This window comes from Arachis duranensis, unplaced genomic scaffold (genome assembly GCF_000817695.3).
Source record: "Arachis duranensis cultivar V14167 unplaced genomic scaffold, aradu.V14167.gnm2.J7QH unplaced_Scaffold_47898, whole genome shotgun sequence".
NCBI classification, from domain to species: domain Eukaryota; kingdom Viridiplantae; phylum Streptophyta; class Magnoliopsida; order Fabales; family Fabaceae; genus Arachis; species Arachis duranensis.
The window spans coordinates 29,210-37,332 of NW_026264936.1; positions in this window are offsets into that span (position 1 = coordinate 29,210).

Below are 8,123 nucleotides of genomic sequence, written 5' to 3' on the forward strand. Positions count from 1 at the left end.
CTACCCCTGAGTGAGAGGGGGTGTTTTCAGAGCAATCAAAGCAATCACGACGAACGAAAGAGGGCCGGATTCGCAAATGTGTGTTCTCGGGTTATGGATTTAACATAGTCTAAATAGATTCGGCAAGAGATTGCGCGGCATAAGACTCTCTCGACCTGTTAAGCCCATACTGAAATTCCAGGACATTCATGAATCTACTCGAGCTCTTTGGCAGTATTAAGATCCCCTACCCACCTTTCATGTAAAAAGGCGACTCGCAAATGTTTATGGTTCTAAGGGCCCTACTAAACGTCCTTATTGAAAACGAAAGCGACACCCCTTGCTGAAATAAGATTCAATAAAGCAGACCACTTCTTTCCTTGGGCCGTAGAGAATAAAACATCATTTCCCCCGGAAAAGAGGATAAGAATCTGATGTCGAAGAGGGATATAATTTTCCTTCAATTCATTATGGAACCAAGTAGTGGCTCTTTCCCGACCGGATGTTATCTAAATCCCTTAATTAAGGGAAGATGGAAATAATCCCTAAAAGTCTCAGTCGCAAGCAACCTAAATATGGCACATGTCGCAGGGCCCCACTCGGATGACTGGTTTTGAGGAAAGGAACTAGATCCTTACCTTACGTACTACGTTTTTAAGCGAGTCTGATACCCCTAGATTAAGAAGGGGGCTCTTGTTTAGAGTAGAGGTAGGTCTCTTTTGGAAGCGTTCGCCAGTGACTAGCTCAATCGAGGATTAAAGACGTGAAAGCTGAGTTCAAAAGGAAGGTGTAAACAAACGGCGAAAAAAGCGGAGGCTTTATCTCATTCTCATATAGTGGTATTTTGAATACACTTGCTAGAGAAAATGCTATTGGCCTTTTCGGCTTAGTCACTCTCTCGTCGTTCCGATTCAAGGATTGAACAAGAAGAGTTGCTACGTGTAACATAAAGAAGACTTTGAACCTTCTCTTAGGGAATTCGTGAAGTATGATAGTTGTGGTACATAACGTCCTTACCAGATGCTATGTACATAGGTATACGCCTATCTTCTATGCGGGTCTTTCCTCCGCTGTTAGTCGCTTAGTGCTAGTTCCCTTGTTATGACCAAGGGGGATTCTTGTTGGCTGACGAAATGGGAAAGGTGGCTTATATAGATAAAGTTACCCAATCTAACTAAATGTGACTCCTAATCACATTCCCACGGTACTGAACTCTAAGGAAAAACCTGCCACCTCTTCTCCCCATAGGAATCCTCCTGTATTCCAAACGGAAATGAGGTTTTGTGCGGTCACGAATAGCCAGCCTTCAATATCTTGTCTATAAGTCGGGTGAGGACTAGCTCTCTTAGGTTGAACCCTGGTTCGTGTTGAAGTGTAGCTACGTCCCGTAAGGTCACTTTACCCGAATACCTTACAACCATGGAACTAGCCTCGACTTGATCCACGGAGTACACCGTTTGGGAGCCAACTAGGCGCTTCAGAGGCGCTGTTTGGTTAAATGTGCCATCCATAGGTAATTGACGGAGAACATCCATCAACCACTTATGAAGGGGGCCTAACAGCCTTTGGTGAACCCAGTTACCTATGGCAAATAACCTTAGCTAAAGAGAATACCGATAAGTAAAACTTCACTAGCATATCTGCCCTCTCCTCCCTCGTGCTTATCCATTTTAGATGAAAAGGAGGAATGATCCTAGGCAGACCCTTCCTGGTAAGGAAAACGGGAACAGAAAACTTCTGCGGCAAGCCTGGGTCTTGTACAGCATAATACTGCATCAGACAAGTGGATGCCTGCTTTCTGTCGCCTTTTCCAAATCTGTAGCTGGGAAATAAGTTCTCTGTTCTTTTCAATCCGACAGCAGTCCTTCGCAACTGATTTGACATCCAGAGAAGAGAGTCCTTATTACCTGGCAAACGAATTGAGCTCTTGAGATTAGGGGCGTACGGAACGTGGGTTACCGTAACCGTAACCAGTCTTACAAAGAAAGTAATTGGGTTCTTCTGTCCGAGACCGAGGAATCAGAGTCACAGGCCTTTAACCGGGGTAAAAAGTCTTAGTCCTGGGAAGGCTACCATAGCCTTTCATCAGGCGTATAGGAGCTAGGCATAGTTCCGAATTTTTTGCACAAGATTAGGAAAGAGGCTCCTGAGGGACTTGATGAGGCTGCTCAATAATGTTGGATACCCCCGTGGGGGAGAGATCTCACTATACTCGAATCAATTTAACAAATTTCCACCACCAAGTTTTTATTCAAGAATTCCATACTCAAACCGTTTCCCCCCCTATAGATGAATAAGGGAGAGGCCTTTGACATTAGTATTTATCATTACCCTTTCATAGATACGAGCTGGATGGATGATTAGTAGACCAAGTCCAATTCAATGCAAGGCCTTCAAGTATCGATTTTGGCACATGGCAGCCCAAGGATAATTGCTAGTTAGACAGCACCACGCGAGCTTCATCTCATCATGCAAGCTTTGCTTCTTTCTTCCATACGCCTGATGCCAAGACCCCCTTCTTCCACCTCACTCCTGGCTTTGGAAGGAGAGGTTTCGTTTCTATATTTGTATATAGAGATAGACGTAAGGTTGGGGGGATAGAGCTTTGCAATTCAAAAGGTTGCCTTCCTCTATCTCATAGTACGGAGTAGAAGGTAGGGTAAAATTACCGCTGAAGTGATGCTTTAATTTAAGAAAAGAAGGAGAATGGAATGCTCATTGGTGTTTAGGGATCCCCCATACTTCCTTTTGTCTACGTACGAGCAGAGATCGCTAGGTTCGGGTCCTCCCCTTCTCTAGTTCATCATAGCCGCTCTCCATCCCAATTGGTCATTCGCCTTAAGGAAAGATGAAGCAACAAGTAGGAATGAGAACAAGCATAATTAAATAATAATAATAATAAAAAAGAATCGCATCTCAGTGTTCTATGATTGAGAAAGCGACAGGCCCAATGAGCTCTCCTATAGTGCCTCGAAATGAGGCCGGAGAGCCTGAGATCGGCTAAGATCGAGATGGAAATGGTGATGAGATGCAAACTTAGATTGAAAAAGTGTTCCGTAAGTGAAATCAATTGATTCATAATGGTAGAAAAGAAAAACGGCGCGCACGGACCGTGCTAGAGTTGAATCTTCCCAGAAGCAAGTAGTAGGCCCACGTATTTCAACGAGAACACCTAATTCAGCTTCACGTAAGATAGCTAAAGTATGGTATCGACATGATTATGAATGATAGAATACCCGAAACACAGAAAGAGCTAGCAAAGTAAGTAGCAAAGGGAGAAGGGACTCAACTTCCTTACGAAGTAGGAGCGGAAGAGAAGCTTCCTATCCATCCCCGGACGAAAGTAAGCACGGTTTCCTAAGTTTGAAGCAGGACGTTAAGGCTTTAGAAAGTAAAATGTTTGAAATAGAAGGATCATAAGTCCCCGGAGACAGTCTGCCTTTCCTTTTTTGGGTTAGGAGTGATATCCTCGGGTTCCTTCTCTCTCTTGAAAGTGAAAGCCGAAGACGTTGAAGAAGGTACGGAAGCCGGGAAAACCACTTCATACGATAACAATAGCATTCACAGCGGAACAAACGGATCAGATATAGCTACAGCTGGCCTAGCTGCCTAAGGCCTATCTCAAAAAGGCCTCGTCTCGAGTTGCTCGGCTTAAGGTCGCGAAGATCAAGCTTGGACAAGGTGAGGGAGAAGTTGCTGTATGAGGTCCGGTGACATCCAAATTTGGACAGACGGGAGACGATGATCGAAGTCAGACTTGAGTATGGGACGAGAACTCGCTGATTTTGATAAGCATCAAATGAGACTGAAAGCACCATAGGAAGAGAACCTTGAGTTGTTTTTGACCAACTGACTGGGAAGCTCCGCTTGGGAGACATAGGCAAAAGGAGGTGATGATGTGATTCCTTATGTACCTGTGTCTGTGTCCTTTGACAAATCTACCTCTGAATCTGTTGACCCATCTCTATCTATATCTTCTTCTAGGTCGGTGGACCCTGGTCTTGTTCGAGTTTATGATATTCCCCGCTCGTGCCTCCCCTGTCACGTATGGGGATCCCCTTCGCTGCCTTTCATTTAGCTACTCTTCAGTATTTTACATTTTACCCTAAAAGGTCGGAAAAAACCACTACATTTCTTGAATGGTCGCTGCCTACATAACTCTTTCTCCCTCTTTTCAAGGAAGTGAGTCTCAGACCTATTTATGTAGTTCTCGGTCCTTTTTTTACAGTTTCTGACTGGTACTTTTGTGGCTCTTCACTCCAGCCCTGAAGTATTCTGTAAGCTGTCATGAGTACGCCTTTTTAGCCTACTCCGACAGCAAATTGGCGTAGTTTTGGCAGCCAGCCTCCGCACCCTGGCATAGGCATTTGCTTACTTGCTCGCCAATGCCTTGGGCTAGGCCTTTCGCCGCCCTCGCCCTCACAATTCTCCACCCTCTGACCTTAACTACCCCCTCGACATCGGTGGCCCCCTTATTATGATTGAATTGAATACTCATTCTGGTTACTGATCATTCTTATCTCATTCATTAGGGAAGGGGCAACCCATTTGCGCGACGGAATTGTTCGTCAGTAAAATGAGAGCGGAATTCCTGGTAAATTGTTGAATCTCTGCCGTTCTGGTTTAAAGGAAGTTAGATTTCCATCAAGGCAGCTTAAGGTGATCGAGAAGACGGATGAAAGATAGATCTCTTCTCCCCTAGGCCTTAAATATTTTGCTGACTTTCGAATTCGTTGTTGGAGAAAGCGAAAAGGATTCCTTCTGGTTGTCACATCTTGTCACCCTGTCTGGGCTATCTGTTCGTAATGCTTCCTTCTTTTCTTCGATTGAATGAAGTCCTTCTGAACTGGAATCATGAATTGGACTCGAACCAATATCTCTTTTGCCTTTAGTCGATCATGATGGGAAGACCCCGCTGCCCAGGATCTCGGCACCCCTCCCCCCTTTCTAATGAGGGGAAATTTACCGTTTTCTACTCAAAAACCAGAGAACACTCGACCGATCTCATCCAATTGAAAAAAAAAGTGCTAATTCGACTGTCCTGTCTATTAAGGAGGATCACGAATCCTGGGAATCCTGAGGCGGACCATCTCGAATAGAAAAAATATTCTACTTATCCTAAATAGATATTGGTTAAGAAAAGATAGAAACATTCCTATTTTTTATACATCGGGTCGTTAAATTTCTGATTCCCTAAAGAAACCAGATAATCAATAAAATCATCCCAAACGGGACAGTTACCTGTCCCTAAGAAGCGTCGTATCCTTCGGAACTGCTCTAGCCGCCTATCGATGTCTGTTTCCCAGGCATCGTAGAGAGCCATGTTGATGGCACGCGCGATATCTTGATCGTCATTTTTATCGAGAAAAACGCCTTTCCCGAGAAAGATTTCACGTGCTCTTTCCACCATCCTAGCCTCCTCATTTTTGCAGTTTGTATTGATTGCATCAACTGCTCTATAAATGCGGTCCTCCGTCCCCGGGTCGATCGGATTTGGAAGGGGGCGGGCAACCTCATCTTCCTCTTCCGCTAAAACGTCGAGGTCGAAAGAGGTCCACCCCGAGCTAGAACCTTCGTGTGAACCCACACCCACTTCGGAACTTGCCGCCGATTCCGGGGGAATCAAGGCGGGAAGATTGGAACTGCCAGCACCATTGTCAAAATGGCATGTCCAACCAAAGTCGAGAGGTTGCGAGCCTATAGTAGCGACTAATAAGTCCAATGGTCCTATGTGAAATAACAAGAGTATGAAATCGAGAGAAATCCAATAAAACAAAATTAACCCAAAACTTCTTACTACGAAACTACTGAAAAGGGAAATTCTGAACCGTGAAAACATGAAACACGTTTTATGTGTCGATAGTACGACCTGCGCGGTTGTTCTTCTTTCATTTTCTTTCTTCTTAGAAAGCACTCACTGAGTTACTTACGAATCAGAAGGATTGAGGCTGACTACGGCCTCAGATGATTAGGCGGGGGCAGGATTCGAACCTGCAGTTTTCAGGTCATGAGCCTGATGAGTTGACCAATTCCTCTACCCCGCTTCTTCCCCGTTTCCTTCTCTTTCTCTTACTATTTTGATAGAGGAGACAGCCCACACTGAACACCAACCCAATCTCGACAAACTACTAGGTGATTCAAGTCGCTTTCTATGGTACGATCCGCAAAGACCTTTCTTCTTTTATGAAATTTTCGGGACCCTAAAATGCAGCAGTTCTCTTATATACGCTATATGTGGCTGCTTCTTAAATAGCTTGGCTTTAGTCCCTATGTCCCGTACCCATTACCTTTGGGTAGGGAATCCACAGGAAGAAGCATGAAATCACCCGAGGAATGCCTCTATTTATGCCTGGTCGCAGGTTTCATCATTCTTTATTTTAGCTCGGTATTGAGGAAAGAGGGAGCAACTTAATCCACCCAGTCTGCATTCCTTTAGGAAGGAATGCTGGAAAGGAAAGCACTTGGAACAGGCCGTTGGCTTTAGGAAGAAAGCCCGACTTTGAAGCTCAGCTTAGCCCAGGACTTTGGAATAGAGCGAAGGAAAAGCGCCCTGGATCTCTCGATCCAGAACTACTAGGAGGGGAGGGAGAACCTTATCCCATGACTCACTTTAGTCATGGAGGGCTGGCAAAGAAAAGTCACTTTAAGAGCTACCAGGGCAGGGAAGGTAGTCAGCTTATTAACTGGAACAAACCAACTCCATTGGGCAAGTGAGGGTTAACCCCCTAAATCCAAGTCGGGGGGACTTCCTCAAAGATCAAAGACAGGATTGGGAAGACCGGACGTTAAGAGAGAACAAGGGATAAGAACTAGCGTCCGGAGATAACAATAGAGGCCTTCAAACTTACACGATGTTGGGGGATAAAAGATAGAGGATAAGACTTCTAACGATCCTTTTAAGATACATAGATTATCCTACATGCCCATAGCTATAGCTACAGGAGCTAATAGAAAGAGAGGGATACGAGCCTCTTTTCCAAGCGAGCCATGGGAGTCTACGTTTGCGTGGGGCCGGGTACCACACATATGTGGTGAAAGCCGACTTGCCTTTTCATCTAATTCGTCACTGATATAAGCACGTGCTAATATCGTTCTGCCCTTCGGGGACCACCCCTCTTCCTTTCTTGTTTTGGTTAGGTTGACCAGAAGTTTTTCTGCCAACTTCTTACCAACAAGGAAAAATGATACAAAAGCATCCCGTCTAAAGATTGGATGACCTTAGTACGGTTGAATTACGCATCAAGGCGCGTCAGCCTTAACGCCCTAACTAACTAGAAATATCTTATGAGAAGAAAGGGCTTTCTTTCTATATTGGTAAAATTTATTTATGCCCGAAGAATTTGTAGGGTTATCGCCCGATAATGTTAAATTGATTCAAAATAAGGTAAAGACTGGTAAGTATACTCTGTCTCCATTTCCACTTAAAGTATTTTCTAGTAAAGAAAAAGCACCTAAGAATACATATTTAATTCATATTAATATAGATAAATCAACAGTTTATGGATGTTTATATCCTATTCTGGAAGATCATATTGTTATTACTGCGCTTGGGCACTTGCTTAATAGTAGATTGATATCTCTTAATATTCCTCATTCCTTATCCTTTGGATATAATCAGTATCCTAGTTCATATTTTGCACATATTTTATCGTCGATAAAGATACCTGTTTCTAGACTTTACAAAATTAACATGTTACACTCTCTATTTAAAATTAATAAAGAAAGTCTTTTGACTATGCTTGAACCAATAGTGTTAAGTTCAGATATAATGCAGTTAATCAAATCTATCCTATATATGCCTATAACACTTTATGGAGAGGAAGTAGACTTTTTAAATGATTTTATTACTCCCTCCGGGTATTTTACTACTGTTTTACTCAATTTATATTTAAATCAATTGGATATTAAGTTTAATTTGCAATTTCCTTCTTATTCTTATGCCAGGTATAATGAAGAAATTATAGTCACAACTTCTAAAAACAATTTGTTGTTTGAAAATTCACTTTATGGTTTATTTGATGATTTGAATATGACTGGTAATATTATTTCGGTTTCACCCGGGGATGACCCTATCACTTCCACTTATGGTGGTGTTTTTAGGGTCTGTACTGATGGTATAGTACAAATAACTTCAAAAATGAAAT